General features: G+C 37.6%; 1 protein-coding gene across 1 annotated transcript in view; it reads right to left on the bottom strand.

Moving 5' to 3' along the window:
• TCAF1 (TRPM8 channel associated factor 1) overlaps positions 1-17,032 on the bottom strand; it is a 47,250-nt gene extending 30,218 nt beyond the window's left edge. Inside the window, exon 1 of the mRNA XM_073238290.1 lies at positions 16,892-17,032. The gene's annotated coding sequence lies outside the window, so the exon portion shown is untranslated. The remainder of the gene's footprint in view (positions 1-16,891) is intronic.
• Positions 17,033-17,389: the final 357 nt, after the last annotated feature.

Raw genomic sequence — 17,389 nt, 5'->3', positions numbered from 1 at the left:
CTATAAATACTCAGCAACTCAGGAATGAACAATTTATTAAAAATTCATAGTGCATAATATAATAGTTCTTAAAAGGATGAGCTTAAGTCATACTTTGAAGACTGCTCACAATGAATATTTTCAGAGGAAAATTGGCGATCCCACTTTTGTATGCTTATGTTTATCTAAAAGGCAAAACTAAGGAGATATTTGGCAACCTCAGGAAGTGGTGAGGGTGAATCCCAATAATTCTTTTCTTTAGACACTTTGTATTTTGTAATGTTATAGAAATCATTTTGAAATAAAAAAAGGACTCTTCAGTAATAGCACACTTAGGTATATACCCAATAGAAATGCATACACATGTCATCAAAGGACACGTAGAATGTGCGAAGCAGCACTATTCATAATAGTCTAAAACTGGAAGCTGTTCAAATGCTGCCCTCCCTCCTTTCTCATTCCGAGTCATGCCCTGGCTCTATCCTCTAGATAAGAGTCTTTAAAGTGTTATTTTCATACCAACAAAAACTGAAAATCTATTACCAAAAGATCTGCTTTAAAGGAAATCCTAAAGGATGTATCTCAAGAAGAAATAAAATCTTAGATAAATAGTCGGAGATATAAAACAAAATGATGAGAAATTTCCAGTTCTGGCATTGAGAGAAAACCTTGTTTGGGACAACCTTCCCACTGAAAATTTACAACAATAAAGTTGGACAAAATATAGGAAACAATAGAACACTTTGAAGAGCAAACAACACAAGCAGGACTTGAAAAGCTATAATCCTAAGGGAAGAAAAACACAGTACATGAGCTCCACATTCATGTGGCTTTTTCCTTTAGGGCATTTTCCAGTTTCACAATGCAGGGCAACTGAGGCCAAGTCGAAAGTGTTAACCTTACTAGTTCAAAATAATCAAACCAACTGGAGCTCAAAGGGCAAAATTTCAGACATGAAGAAATCTCAGAGAAGTGAATCTAAAAATCTGTGTACAAATTCCCCTGCAGTCATTGGTTGCCTCCTAAGCTATACATGCACAGGAGAGAGAGCTTCCCCCCACCAAAAAAAAAAAAACTTGCAGAAAATAGTTGCTAAAATGCTAAACAATTGAGCAGTCATTTCAGTAGCTGCGCAGTTTCGGGAATAAGGCAGGAGAGGTCAAATCCTACTAAAGTAAGTGATTCTTATCAAAGCACTCTGCTTTCAGTTGAGATATGAGAAAATCTATGGCATGTGAATGAGAATGATGCCTTAGGAGTAAGTCATGCTCTTGGATAAAGGAAAAGCCTGAAATGGACCAGGTCTAAGAAAGCTTAAAACTAACCTTTGATAGTATGAAAGTGACCTGCTGGTACTTTATCTATCCCCGACCCCTCCATAAAAATCCTCTTTGGGAAACAATAACACCAGTCAGAACTTTATAATTTTTCATTCATGATGTCCTGCATCCAATAAAAAACTTAGAGGGAGGCTAGAATTGCCAAGAACTCAGGAGAAACAATCAATAATAGAAACAGACTCACAGGTGGTTCAGACAATTGAGTTCTTTGGGCTGACTTTAACATGTTGAAAGATAACAGAAACAAAGCTGGAGAATTTCAGGATAGTATTAAAATTCATAAAAGGGTAAAATGTGAATTTCAGAAAAAAAGAACAGTGAATTCAGTAATTCAATACTTGGGTTTAATAGCATATGAGATAAAAATGACCCGAGAATTGGTTATGGCATTGTTTGAGCCTTACCCTTACCTGATACCAAAGCTAGACAAGGACATTACACAAGAAAATAAAACATTTGACCTGTAAGGAAGGTCAGTGGAAAGTATCGAAAAATAACATAACACAAAGAAGGAACAAATGATATAAAGAGATCTATAAAGAAATGATATAAAGAGATCCTATAAAGGAAATAGAAAGCATAAAACATTGTAAAAAGTTATGGTATATGTGTAATTAGAGTCCCAGGAGAAGAGGAAAAAGGGAATGAAAAAGAAGCAGCATGTTAACTAATGACTGAAAATTCCCACAAAGACATGGAAAACATCAAAACTCAGGTTTAAAAAACTCTAAATTCCTTATGCAGAATAGTAAAATAAAACAGCTAAGCACATCATAGTCAAATTGCTAAAAACTAGATTCAGAGAGGAAATCTCAAAATCAGCAAGAGATAAAAGGTAGTTTCTACTCAGAGAACAATAGTACAGCTGGCTTTCCAAAAGAAACGATGGAAACCAAAGCACAATAGAATTGCTCAAATAAAAGAAAAAAAAGAAAGATAAAATCTGCCGGCTTAAACCTCTATGCACAGCAAAAATATCCTTCAAAAATGAAGGCAAAATAAAAACAATTTTAGATCAACAAAAGCTGAGAGAATTTGTTGGCAATAAAGTATAAGAACTACAGAAAGGAGTTCTTTGGAATTAAAGAAAACTGTCCCAAATAGGAGTATAACTACAGGAAAGAATAGAGAATACTGGAAAGACAAATACATGGGCAAATGTAAGTTAATATTGACTGATTAACTAAATATAATTTCTTGAGGATATAAAAACATACAAAAAATAAAATGTACAATAACAGTAGCACAGCTGCAGGATGGAAATGAAGATAAACTATTTTAAAGTTATGGCATTGTTTGAGCCTTACCCTTGCCCTGATACCAAAGCCAGACAAGGATATTATACAAGAAAATAAAACATTTGACATAAACCTTAAAAAAAGCAACTTCCAAATAAGAGGAGTAAAATGGGGACACAAAAAAGTAAAAGACTCAAGACAAATGCTGGGCATAGAAGCCACAGGGCATAAATCTGCAAAGAAGTAAAAAAGCTAACCTTTTCAAACAATATGGCTTCTCTCTCACTTACCAACTTTACATCTCCCTGTATGGCCCCTGAAGATGACTGGTTAGCCAGAGACTGGTAAGATTCCTCAAGGAAGGAACAACCTAAGACAGGCACAGTCGCAGGCGGGCCATCAGGTGAGAAATTGGGAATCAACAGTGGTCAGGCTTAGAACCTCACCCCCCCTGTTTTGAGAGAAATCTTCTGCATCCGTGGATGTTTTAATGCCCTTGTCCAGCTTGGATTAACACATAGTCTACAGGCACACACATGATCATCTACAATTGCTCTCTTACAACACTAAACTATGTTTTCTGCCTTTATCTTGCATCTACCTACCACTTCAGCATTTTATTAAAAATAAAAAAAATAATAATAATAAAGGGAGAAATGTGAGATCCACATATAAATCAAGTATAAAAATCAAACAAATATTCATATTTGACCTGATTGTTTATAGTTCATAATGCGTGATCAAAACCGAAAGTTTCTGTGATGACTGCCCTTGTACTGTTCACCATGTAAGAACTTATTCACTATGTAAGAACTTGTTCACCATGTAAGAACTTGTTCGTTATGCTTCAGAAGATTGGAGACTGATGAGAATTAGGCTTGAGATGGATTAATGATTGTGCATTGAGCATTGAATCCCCTATACAGAATTTTATTGTTGTTAACAACCATTCGATCAATAAATATGAGAGATGCCCTCTCAAAAAAAAAAAAAAAAGTAAAAGAGGGGAGAGGAATGAAAGTGATCAATAAAGCAGATAAAAAGCAAATAATAAGATGGCAGAGGTAAATTATATTACTAATCACAATAAATATATCAACTAAATTATTCAATGACAAGTTATAAATTGTCAAACAATAATTAAAAATCAGAATTAAAAAATATAGGTAAGTTTATGACATATATACTTAAAACACAGAAATAATTAAAAGTCAAAGAATAAAAGAAAAATAAGGTAAACAAGTTCATGCATATATGAAAAACTTGATTCATGCATATCACTAGTGCTGGGACAATTGAATGCCCATATGGAATAAACAGTAATACAATCAATTTCCAGATAGATTAAGACCAATTGCCAAATGCAATCAAGGAAACCTCAATTTGATATCTGAACAAATTAAGAATTTAAAACAAAAAACATTAATAGGTAGCTATAATATTATATTCCTGCATTATGATAAAAATGTCAGGTTACCTCAATTCACTAATAATATAGCCTAAAAATATATAAAGTGAAAATATATAGATCTGCAATGGCAAACTTCAAAATCCACCATCATAGAGATTTTACCACACCTTTTTTTTGTAATTGATTATTAGAGCAGATAAAAAATTTGTGAGGATATGGCCAATCCTCATTGCACAATTATCACACATGCTTTATATAGAACATCTTATAATTAGATACTTCACATTACTTTTGAGCACACAAAGAAAACTGAATTAGGTTATAGGGCTAGCTTCAAGAAATCCAAAGGTATTGACATCATGCATTCTCTGACTACATTATAAATTAGGCAACATTTACTACAAGATAATAAAAGAATCTCTATGTAAGTGCTGTAAAGTATATACTTCTAAAAATTTCATGGTTCAGAGGGTGGAGCCAAGATGGCAGTGTGAGTAGAGCAGCAGAAATCTCCTTCCAAAACCACATATATTTATGAAAATATAACAAAGACAACTCTTCCTAGAATAGAGACCAGAGGACACAGGAAAACATCCAGACCACATCCACACCTGCGAGATCCCAGCTCCTCGCAAAGGGGGTAAGATACAAACCCCGGCCCAGCAGGTGCCGAGTGACCCTCCCGCCAGCTCCTGGCGGGAGGAGAGGAGTCAGAGTGGGGAGGCAGAGGGAGCCCAGGACCAGCCATCCGGACCAGAGTGCAGACATAGTGCATGCGTGGGGTCCTGGATACTAGGGAAACAGGACAGTAAGACCTGTGAGCGGGTCCCTGAGGCCGGGGCCTGGGGACAAAGAAAAGTGAGCGGCTTTTGAAAAAAAATTATTTATTTATTTATTTATTTTGCAAATGCTTTTTGGACTACTTAAAGGGACAGGGACCCCCCAAACTGGACGGAAACGTCCCAGGACACTTAGTACAGCAGCAGGGAATCTGGGGATCTCTGGGCACTCTAACCCCCTGGGCATCAGGGAGCACGGAGGCCCCTCACGAAGATAAATAGCCTCCCAGCCATTCCCCCTCCAACATGGCTCCACTATATCAGAGCAGCAGACCGAGGCAGGCCATACCCACAGCAATAGCAGAGATAAGCTCCATAGCATCCAGGCAAGAATCAGAAGTCCTTTCTGCACGCAGCTGCCCAGCACAAGCCACTAGAGGTCACTGTTCTCCCAGGAAAGGAAGGCCACAAAACCACAAGAAGGGAATTTCTTCCAGCCGTCACTCGTGCCAGCTCTGCAAACTATCTCTATCACCATGAAAAGGCAAAATTACAGGCAGACAAAGATCACAGAGACAACACCAGAGAAGGAGACAGACCTAACCAGTCTTCCTGAAAAAGAATTCAAAATAAAAATCATAAACATGCTGACAGAGATGCAGAGAGATATACAAGAGCTAAGGGATGAAGTCTGGAGGGAGATTATAGATACCCGGAAACAGATTTCAGAAATGAAACAAACTCTGGAAGGATTTATGAGCTGAATGGATAAGATGCAAGAGGCCATTGATGGAAAAGAAACCAGAGAACAGGAATGCAAAGAAGCTGACATAGAGAGAGATAAAAGGATCTCCAGGAATGAAACAATATTAAGAGAACTGTGTGACCAATCCAAAAGGAACAATATCCATATTATAGGGGTACCACAAGAAGAAGAGAGAGGAAAAGGGATAGAAAGTGTCTTTGAAGAAACAATTGCTGAAAACTTCCTCAAACGGGGGAGGAAATAATCGAAAAGACCACGGAAATACACAGAACTCCCAACAGAAAGGATCCAAGGAGGACAACACCAAGACACATAATAATTAAAATGGCAAAGATCAAGGACAAGGAAACAGTTTTAAAGACAGCTAGAGAGAAAAAGGTCACCTATAAGGGAAAACCCATCAGGCTATCATCAGACTTCTCGACAGAAACCTTACAGGCCAGAAGAGAATGGCATGATATATTTAATGCAATGAAACAGAAGGGCCTTGAACCAAGGATACTGTATCCAGCATGATTATCATTTAAATATGAAGAAGGGATTAAACAATTCCCAGACAAGCAGAAGTTGAGGGAATTTGCCTCCCACAAACCACCTCTACAGGGTATTTTAGAGGGACTGTTCTAGACAGGAGCACTCCTAAAACTAAACAGATGTCACCAGAGAAAATAAAATCACAGCAAAGAAAGCAGACCAACCAAATACTAACTAAAGGCAAAAAATTAAAATCAACTACCCACTAAAAGCAGTTAAAGGAAACACGAAAGAGCACAGAATAAAACAACCAACATATAAAGAATGGAGGAGGAGGAATAAGAAGGGAGAGAAGAAAATAATCTCCAGACAGTGTATATAACAGCTCAATAAGCAAGCTAAGTTAGGCAGTGAGATACTAAAGAGGCTAACCTTGAACCTTTGGTAAAGACGAATCTAAAGCTGGCAATGGCAGTAAATACATATCTTTCAATAGCCACCCTAAATGTAAATGGACTGAATGCACCAATCAAAAGACACAGAGTAATAGAACTGATAAAAAAGCAAGACCCATCTATATGCTGCTTACAAGAAACTCACCTCAAAACCAAAGACATGCACAGACTAAAAGTCAAGGGATGGAAAAAGATATTTCAGGCAAACAACAGAGAGAAGAAAGCAGGGGTTGCAGTACTAATATCAGACAAAATAGACGTCAAAACAAAGAAAGTAACAAGAGATAAAGAAGGATACTACATAATGATAAAGGGCTCAGTCCAACAAGAGGATATAACCATTCTAAATATATATGCACCCAATACAGGAGCACCAGCATATGTGAAGCAAATACTAACAGAACTAAAGAGGGAAATAGACTGCAATGCATTCATTTTAGGAGACTTCAACACACCATTCACCCCAAAGGATAGATCCACCGGGCAGAAAATAAGTAAGGACACACAGGCACTGAACAACACACTAGAACAGATAGACCTAATAGACATCTATAGAACTCTACATCCAAAAGCAACAGGATATACATTCTTCTCAAGTGCACATGGAACATTCTCCAGAATAGACCACATACTAGCTCACAAAAAGAGCCTCAGTAAATTCCAATATATTGAAATTCTACCAACCAATTTTTCAGACCACAAAGGTATAAAACTAGAAAGAAATTCTACAAAGAAAACAAAAAGGCTCACAAACACATGGAGGCTTAACAACATGCTCCTAAATAATCAATGGATCAATGAACAAATTAAAATAGAGATCAAGGAATATATGGAAACAAATGACAACAACAACACAAAGCCCCAAATTCTGTAGGACACAGCAAAAGCAGTCTTAAGAGGAAAGTATATAGCGATCCAGGCACACTTGAAGAAGGAAGAACAATCTCAAATGAATAGTCTAACATCACAATTATCGAAACTGGAAAAAGAAGAACAAATGAGGCCTAAAGTCAGCAGAAGGAGGGACATAATAAAGATCAGAGAAGAAATAAACAAAATTGAGAAGAATAAAACAATAGCAAAAATCAACGAAACCAAGAGCTGGTTCTTTGAGAAAATAAACAAAATAGATAAGCCAAACTTTTTAAGAGAAAAAGAGAATCAACACAAATCAACAGAATCAGAAATGAGAATGGAAAAATCACAACAGACTCCACAGAAATACAAAGAATTATTAAAGACTACTATGAAAACCTATATGCCAACAAGCTGGAAATCCTAGAAGAAATGGACAACTTCCTAGAAAAATACAACTTCCCAAGACTGACCAAGGAAGAAACACAAAAGTTAAACAAACCAATTATGAGCAAAGAAATTGAAATGGTAATAAAAAAACTACCCAAGAACAAAACCCCCGGACTGGATGGATTTACCTCAGAATCTTATCAGACATACCCATTCTCCTTAAAGTGTTCCAAAAAATAGAAGAGGAGGGAATACTCCCAAACTCATTCTATGAAGCCAACATCACCCTAATACCAAAACCAGACAAAGACCCCACCAAAAAAGAAAATTACAGACCAATATCCCTGATGAATGCAGATGCAAAAATACTCAATAAAATATTAGCAAACAGAATTCAAAAGTATATCAAAAGGATCATATACCATCACCAAGTGGGATTCATCCCAGGGATGCAAGGATGATACAACATTCGAAAATTCATCAACATCATCCACCACATCAACAAAAGGAAAGACAAAAACCACATGATCATCTCCATAGATGTTGAAAAAGCATTTGACAAATTTCAACATCCATTCATGATAAAAACTCTCAACAAAATGTGTATAGAGGGCAAGTACCACAACATAATAAAGGCCATATATGATAAACCCACAGCCAACATTATACTGAACAGTGAGGAGCTGAAAGCTTTTCCTCTGAGATTGGGAACAAGACAGGGATGCCCACTCTCCCCACTGTTATTTAACATAGTACTGGAGGTCCTAGCCACGGCAATCAGAGAAAACAAAGAAATACAAGGAATCCAGATTGGTAAAGAAGAAGTTAAACTGTCAATATTTGCAGATGACATGATACTGTACATAAAAAACCCTAAAGACTCCACTCCAAAACTACTGGAACTGATATCAGAATACAGCAAAGTTGCAGGATACAAAATTAACACACAGAAATCTGTGGCTTTCCTATACACTAACAATGAACCAATAGAAAGAGAAATCAGGAAAACAATTCCATTCACAACTGCATCAAAAAGAATCAAATATCTAGGAATAAACCTAACCAAGGAAGTGAAAGACCTATACCCTGAAAACTACAAGTCACTCTTAAGAGAAATTAAAGGGGACACTAACAAGTGGAAACTCATCCCATGCTCATGGCTAGGAAGAATTAATATCGTCAAAATGGCCATCCTGCCCAAAGCAATATGCACATTTGATGCAATCCCTATCAAATTACCAGCAACATTCTTCAATAAACTGGAGCAAATAATTCAAAAATTCATATGGAAACACCAAAGACCCCAAATAGCCAAAGCAATCCTGAAAAAGAAGAATAAAGTAGGGGGATCTCACTCCCCAACTTCAAGCTCTACTGCAAAGCCATAGTAATCAAGACAATTTGGTACTGGCACAAGAACAGAACCACAGACCAGTGGAACAGATTAGAGACTGCAGACATTAACCCAAACATATATGGTCAATTAATATTCAACAAAGGAGCCATGGACATACAATGGTGAAATGACAGTCTCTTCAACAGATGGTGCTGGCAAAACTGGACAGCTACATGTAGGACAATGAAACTGGACCATTGTCTAACTCCATACACAAAAGTAAATTTAAAATGCATCAAAGACCTGAATGTAAGTCATGAAACCATAAAACTCTTAGAAAAAAACATAGGCAAAAACCTTTTAGACATAAGCATGAGGGACCTCTTCTTGAACATATCTCCCCGGGCAAGGAAAACAACAGCAAAAATGAACAAGTGGGACTATATTAAGCTGAAAAGCTTCTGTACAGCAAAAGACTCCATCAGTAGAACAAAAGGTACCCTTCATTATGGGAGAATATATTTGTAAATGACAGATCTGATAGAGGCTTGATGCCCAAAATATATAAACAGCTCACCCACATCAACAAACAAAAAACAAATAATCCAATTAAAACATGGGCAGAGGAACTGAACAGACAGTTCTCCAAAAAGAAATACAGATGGCCAACAGACACATGAAAAGATGCTCCACATTGCTGATTATCAGAGAAATGCAAATTAAAACCACAATGAGGTATCACCTCACACCAGTAAGGATGGCTGCCATCCAAAAGACAAACAACAACAAATGTTGTTGGAGAAATGGGAACCCTCCTACATTGCTGGTGGGAATGTAAATTAGTTCAACCATTGTGGAAAGTAGTATGGAGGCTCCTCAAAATGCTCAAAATAGAGTTACCATTTGACCCAGGAATTCCACTCCTAGGAATTTACTCTAAGAATGCAGCACTCAAGTTTGTAAAAGACAGATGCACCCCTATGTTTATCTCAGCACTATGTATAATAGCCAAGAATTGGAAGCAACCTAAGTGTCTATTCAGTAGATGAATGTATAAAGAAGATGTGGTACATATACGCAATGGAATATTATTCAGCCATAAGAAGAAAACAAATCCTACCATTTGCAACAACATGGATGGAGCTAGAGGGTATTATGCTCAGTGAAATAAGCCAAGCGGAGAAAGAGAAATACCAAATGATTTCACTCATCTGTGGAGTATAAGAACAAAGGAATAACTGAAGGAACAAAACAGCAGCAGAATCACAGAACCCAAGAATGGACTAACAGGTACCAAAGGTAAAGGGACTGGGGAGGATGGGTGGGTACGAGGGGTAAGGAGGGGGAAGAAGAAAGGGGGTATTATGATTAGCATGCATAATGGAGGGAGGTGGGAGAAAGGGGAGGGCTGTACAACACAGAGAAGACAAGTAGTGATTCTACAACATTTTGCTATGCTGATGGACAGTGACTGTAAGGGGGTTTGTCGGGGGGACCTGGTATAGGGGAGAGCCTAGTAAACATCATGTTCTTCCTGTAATTGTAGATTAATGATAACAAAAAAAAAAAAGGGAGATTACTCCCTGATAGGATAAAACTAACTGCAAATCACTGATTAATGCATGCTTTAAATATCCTTAATTTTGATCATTTAAAGAGTGTCAGATGATCAGCTATGGAAGTACATTTTTCTGATAATATTCCTTTCTCTTATAAAAAAAAAAAAGCAGTTCCTATGTGGTGATCTCCAGTAAGTTCTTCACAATGGTATAAAGGGCATATCAAAGTGTGGGCAAAGGGTTTGTTTGTGTTTATACAGAGAATCAACGCCTAATTTGGCTACCCAGAAAATGAATTAAGATACAATATGAAGAAGAACTTCCAACTCTACATACTCTGGAAGAGTCATTCCAGAAGATGATCATCAAAAAACTTCAACAAAGATCCTGGTGCTGTTGCAGTTGTAGCTGCATTCATCCCACCGGTTCCTGGACTTGCCATTGGAATGAAGAAGAAGATATCTAAGCTGGCCTGTGCATGCAGTAAAACAAGTAATTTGACTAGACCTATACTGTTGGAACTCAACCAAAAATTAGGAGAAGTGCAAGTTGCAGCGCTCCAAAATCTTGCGACTATAGACTATCTACTGTTGAAGGAATATATGGGATGTGAACAGTTCCCAGGAATGTGTTGTTTTGTCTGATTTTTCTCAAAATATTCAAATTCAGTTAGATAATATCCATCATATCATTGATAAGTTTTCTCAAATGCCTAGGGTGCCTAACTGGTTTTTCTTGGTTTCACTGGAGATGGCTGGTAATTGTAGATCTGCTTTTGTTATGTAGCTATATTCCTAGTATGTTAATGTGTGTATGCAATTTAATTAGTAGTTTGTTAAAACCTATACATGCTTATGTTACTCTACAAGAATATATGTCAAAGAAATAGTCAATCTTCCCATGTTTTCTTCCGTCTGTTACTTCTACAGCTTTTCTTCTTCCTTCCTAATTACAACCCTTTAGTAGAATTCGTGCCTCATATCGAAAATTACCAAGTATCTTAATTCTTCCAAGTGGTAAAGATACCTCAAGACAAATGCTGGACATAGAAGCCACAGGGCATAAATCTGCAAAGAAGTAAAAAGCTAGCCTTTTCAAAGAATATTGCTTCTCTCTCACTTACCAACTTTACATTTCCCTGTATGGCCCCGGAAGATGACTGGTTAGCCAGAGATGGGTAAGATTCCTCAAGGGAGGAACAACCTAAGACAGGCACAATTGCAGGGGGGCCATCAGGTGAGAAATTGGGGATCAACAGAGGGGAGGCTTAGAACCTCACCCCCCCTGTTTTGAGAGAAATCTTCTGCATCTGTGGATGTTTTGTTGCCCTTGTCTAGCTTGGATTAATACTTAGTCTACAGGCACACACCTGATCATCTACATTTGCCCTCTTACAGCACTAAACTATGTTTTCTACCTTTATCTCGCATCTACCTACCACTTCAGCATTTTATTAAAAATAAAAAATAATAATAAGAGAGAAATGTGGGATTCACATATAAATCAAGTATAAAAATCAAATGAATAATCATAATTGACCTGATTGTTTATAGTTCATGGTGCGTGATCAAAACCAAAAGTTTCTGTGATGACTGCCCTTGCACTGTTCACCATGTAAGAACTTATTCACTATGTAGGAACTTGTTCACCATGTAAAAACTTGTTTGTTATGCTTCAGAAGATTGGAGACTGTTGAGAATTAGGCTTGGGGTTGATTAATGATTGTGCATTGAGTCCCCCTATACAGAATTAAAAAAAAAATTTCATGGTTCAAACAAGAAACCATAATGGAAATTATAAATACATGTACACAACAGCAAAATATTCATGTCAAAACTTGAGATATATCTAAAAAGGAGTGATACAAATTTATAGGCTTAAGAGCTTACATAAGAAGTAAAGGTCATAATTAATGAGCTAAGCATATACCTTAAGAGCTTAGAAAATAAGTAACAGAAAAAATCAAATAAAGCAGGAAGAAGTAATAAAATAAGTGACAATGAAAAAAACAAAGGTTTGTGTGTGTATGTTTATGTGAAAGAGCTAATAAAGTAGTCGTAGTTCTGGCAAAATTAAAACAGAAAGAAAATACACACACATTAGTAATGAAAGGGAGTCATAGAAACAATAGAAATATTTAAACAGATAATGGGAGGATATTATGGATCATTTTATTTGATTTTAAATATATATATGAAATGGTTAAAATTGGAAAATTCCATTTATGAAAATTGACTCCATAAGAAAACCTAATAGTCCTATCATACTTAAAATAATTGACTTAACAAGTTAATTATCTTCTGACAAAGTAAATTCTAAACCCTGAGGGTTTTACTGATGATATGAGGAAATATTCAAGGGCCAGACAATTCTGTTCTTGCACAAATTGTAGGAGATAGCAGTAGGAGGAATACTACCCATCTTATTTAATGAGATGATATCAACAGGTAAGATCAGTATCAAAATGGATAATTATAGTCCCATCGCAATTCACATATATTGATGCAAATATCTGATGCTTATTATTATATCTGTATATAAAAGTTACTGCATATTTATCATAGAGGGTTTATTCCAGGGATGTAAAGTTGATTTAATGTGATAGATTGAACACTATACTTCACTATATTAATATATTTATAGGAAAAAAAATTATATAAGAGAATCAATAGCCACAGAAGAAGCACTCAATAAAACATCTACTCATAATAAAAGTATTTACCAAAAGAATATAACTTCCTTATTTTGGGACAACGCATTTAAAGAAAAACCATCATGAGTGCAGTATTTAATGTTGTTATAGTGAAATCTTTCTCTTTATTATCTTAAGGATAAAACGAGATGCCCTTCCCTACTTTTATTCAATATTATATTGGAGGTCCTAGCCAATGCAGTTAGACAGGAAAAAATAAATTAAAAGTATAAGTATTGGAAAGTAAGAAAAAACTGTTTAGTTCCAGATGATATGGCTGTGTAGCAAATGTGAAATACTGTATATGTAAATATAGAATTATTAATGGAGTTTATTAAATTTGATATATAATGACATATAAAAGGCAACTGGATTTCTATACACCAGCAACAATTAGCTACAAAATAAAATTTTAATGAACACTTATAATAGTAAAAATATGGTGTACTTAGAAATAAATTAACAAAAATGAGCAAAAAGAAAACAAAATATAAAACATTTAAAATATTAAAAGCTAAATAAATATCAGTATTTAAAGTCAATACATTATTTACATAAATACCAAGTTCATACATAGAAAGACTCAAAATCTCAAGGAGGCCATCTCTCCCCAAATTGACATGTATAATTAATGCAGTATCAATCAAAATTCCAGGAGGTCGTTTGTTTGCTTGTTTGTTTCTTATTTTGGAAAATTTGACATTTATTTAAAAATATTTATATGGAAATGAAAGGTCCAAGAATTGCTAAAACAATCTTGAAGAAGAATAAAGAGGTGGGATGATGTTTCCTACCAGATTTCAAGACTTATTATAAAACTACACTAGTTAAAAACAATTTAGTATTGATGCAGAGCTAGACAGATTATGAAACATAGTAGGGAGCTTAAAACAAGTTCATACATGAAAAACTTGATACATGCAGATCACTAGGTCTGGGACAATTGGTTATCCACATGGAATAAACTATTAAAATTAATTTCCAGATGGATTAAGATAAATTGCCAAGTGCAGAACTATGAAAGTTTTTGGAAGAAAATATAGTAAAATTAATTTATTACCTTGAGGAAACAATTTTCTCAAACAAGACAAAGTATGAAAGAAAATACTGGTAACTTGAAATTAAATTTCAAAACATAGTTAATGGAGATAGTCATACAGAGAAAGAAAAGCTAAGCACCAAACTGAAAGCAGATTTCTGCAACATCCATAGCTAAGAAAGGGTTGGTTAGAGTCCAGGTTATATAAAGAAAGCTTCCCAATGAGTAAATAAGAAAGACAAATAACTCAATATGAAATAAGTAAAAAGAAGGAATCACATTACACAGAGAGAAAGCACAAGAGCTCATCAATATTTGAAAAGATGGTCAACTTCATGAATTATCAGAGAAATGCTAATTAAAATCACAATGGAATGTTATTTCATGCCCACCAGACTGGCCGAAAATGAAATTTAATAATTTCAAGTTATGATAGTATGTGGAACAACAAGAATTCTCATCTGTTGCTGCAGGAAGGGCAAACTGGCTCAACACTTTGGAAGAAGCTTGGAAATAACCTAATAATCTAATAAAGTTGAACAAACACATATCTTATCACCCAGTAATTTTACACCTGGGTGGATACTCCAGGGAACCTGTGCATGTGAACCAGAAGGCATAGACAAGAATGTTAGAAAACAGAATTATTTATTAATATCCCCTGTAGCAGGCAGCCTTTAAAATGGGCCCCAATAATCTCTGTCCCCAGATATTCATGGTCTTGTGTAACCTCCTTCTCTCCCATGTGGGCTGGAACTAGTGACTCACTTCTAATAAACAGAAGATGGCAAGAATGATGGGAAGTCACTTTAGAGACTAGATTACAAAAAGAGTCTGGGTTTTGTCTTTCTCTTTGTGTCTAGGAGCCTTTCTTCTGGGGGAAGCCAGCTGCCATGTGGTGACTAGCTCCTATACAGAGTCCCATGTGGCACAGAACAGACTGAGGTGTCCAACCAAAGCCAGTGAGGCCAGGAAGCCTGTGCACAGTCATGTGAATAAGCTTGGAAGGGGGTCCCTCAAACCCAAGCCTTGAGATGACTGTAGCCCCAGCCAATACCTTGCTGTAGCTACAGTCAGTACAGTCTGTGGGGGGTGTGGGGGGTGGGGAAAGACTGAGTGAGAGTCTCCCAGCTAAGCTCCTCAGGGATTCCTGACCCACAGAAACTGTGAGATAATAAGTTTTGGGGTTTTTTTTTTTAGGCTGCTAAGTGTTTTTAAGCATTAACAAATTGGGGGTAATTTCTTACACAGCAATAGATAACTAATATATATCCCAAACTAACAAAACCCCAAAGGTAGAATAGATCAATATAGTATATTCATACCATAAACAAAGAAAATGAAGGACTCATCAAGGGTGAATCTTGAAAATTTAAGAATATGTACACTATAATGCCTTCATATGAAAGTAAAAAATAGGGAAAACCAGCACGCATATGTGTGTTTGGAATACACACATAAATGGCAAAAGTATAAAGAAAAGCAAGGAAATGATTAATACAAAAATCAGGAGAGATGTCACCTCTTGGAAGGCAGAAGGAGAGGCTTGAGTGGGATACAGAGGGAGCTTCTAAAGTCTGGCAATGTCCTATTTCTTGCCCTAGGAGGCAGTCAGGCATTCATTATTCTTTAGATGCTTAGATGTTTTATATACCTCATTAATAAATTAGAAAAAACGTCAAACCAAAGCAAAGTATTAAAGTCAACTGAGGAACAGTGTGGCATATGAAAGGATGGATGGTCAGATGGATGGATGGATCAGTGATCGGCTTGACAGACCATTTATTTAGTCCTTTATGTCTAGTTAGACTTACACTTCTTCCAGTAAGTTTCCATGATTATCCAATTCGTAGATCTGTTTCTTCTGTACCTAATGCCTTCCCCCTTCATGGAAGGTTGAGCCAACTCAGTGGCCAGCTTGGGCCTTGTCTACCTGGGAACCGTATAATCCTGCATATACTGCTTCAGGCCAAATGCATTCCAGACTAAATGGTCCACCTGATTCCCTGAACCCACTGTCACCCCTTCCGCGCCCCGCACCTCCCTCCCCACCACAGCCATACTCGGAGCCCTGGGCACGTAGAGCACTTGGGTAGGTGAGAACTTTCATCGTGCAGGGGTGGGGTTTGAGGGTGGATGGCTCTCTGCAGAGACAAGCTACACCCAAATAATCCAAGAGCAAGACACCAGGAGGTGAGATGGCATAGTCTCCACGGTTCCTTTTAGCTAAAATCTGTTTTCTTGTGGAGCGCGCGCGTGCGCATGCGCGCACGCACACAGTAATAGAGGGTCATCTGCCCCCTGAGAAGCAACGGTGAAAAACTGCGGCAGGAAGGCAGCAGAGACTCAGTTGCAGGGAGAAGCCAAAGAAAGATCCAGGAGGTAAACAGCAAGGAATCCTCTGGAACACGTCTGCCGCCCTCCCTGGGTATTCGCGGAGGCCCCCCACACCAGTCCTCACACCTCCCAACCCCGCCCACGTCGCCCCCTGTCCCTGTCCAGGCCACCGCGGTCCGGGCTGAGGCCTTGTCACCGCCAGGCCTCTCCTGTACAGAATCCGTCGCTGCCCCCCACTCACCGTTCGCCCCGATGCGCCCTGCAGTGCCGGTCGGGGGCAGAGAGCGCTGCCTAGGAGGACGCGGCGGCCGTTTTCAAGAGGAAGGGGCTTCTCGGGTGAGAAGGGACCTGGAATGACGCGGCCGGGGACGTGGAAATTCGCAGGCAGAGGGGGGACTGGGGGCGGGAGGAGGAGGGAGGCGAGAAGGGAGCCGTCTCGGGAGCTGATTGGCGGCCTCAGCGCGGGGGGCGGAGCCTGGCCGACAGCCCCCAGACCGCAGAGGCCTCGCTTTGTGTCTCACTGATGCGGCAGGGCAGTTCGTTGAAAGATAAGTCCGTGAGAGCGGTTCATACGTGAAAATACATTTTTACAGACGATAATACACTATTTCCAAGGACGAGTTAAAGCTATGAATCCTAGATACACATTTTAATTAAAAGAATCAAATTGCATTAAAGTGGAGCGTATGATTACAGTCGCAGGAGAAAAACAATCTAGCATTGCTTATGTAGGCGCAGG

This window comes from Manis javanica, chromosome 6 (genome assembly GCF_040802235.1).
Source record: "Manis javanica isolate MJ-LG chromosome 6, MJ_LKY, whole genome shotgun sequence".
Lineage (NCBI taxonomy): Eukaryota > Metazoa > Chordata > Mammalia > Pholidota > Manidae > Manis > Manis javanica.
Note: the sequence above shows the minus strand (reverse complement) of the source record. Positions and strands in the feature narration are given on the sequence as shown.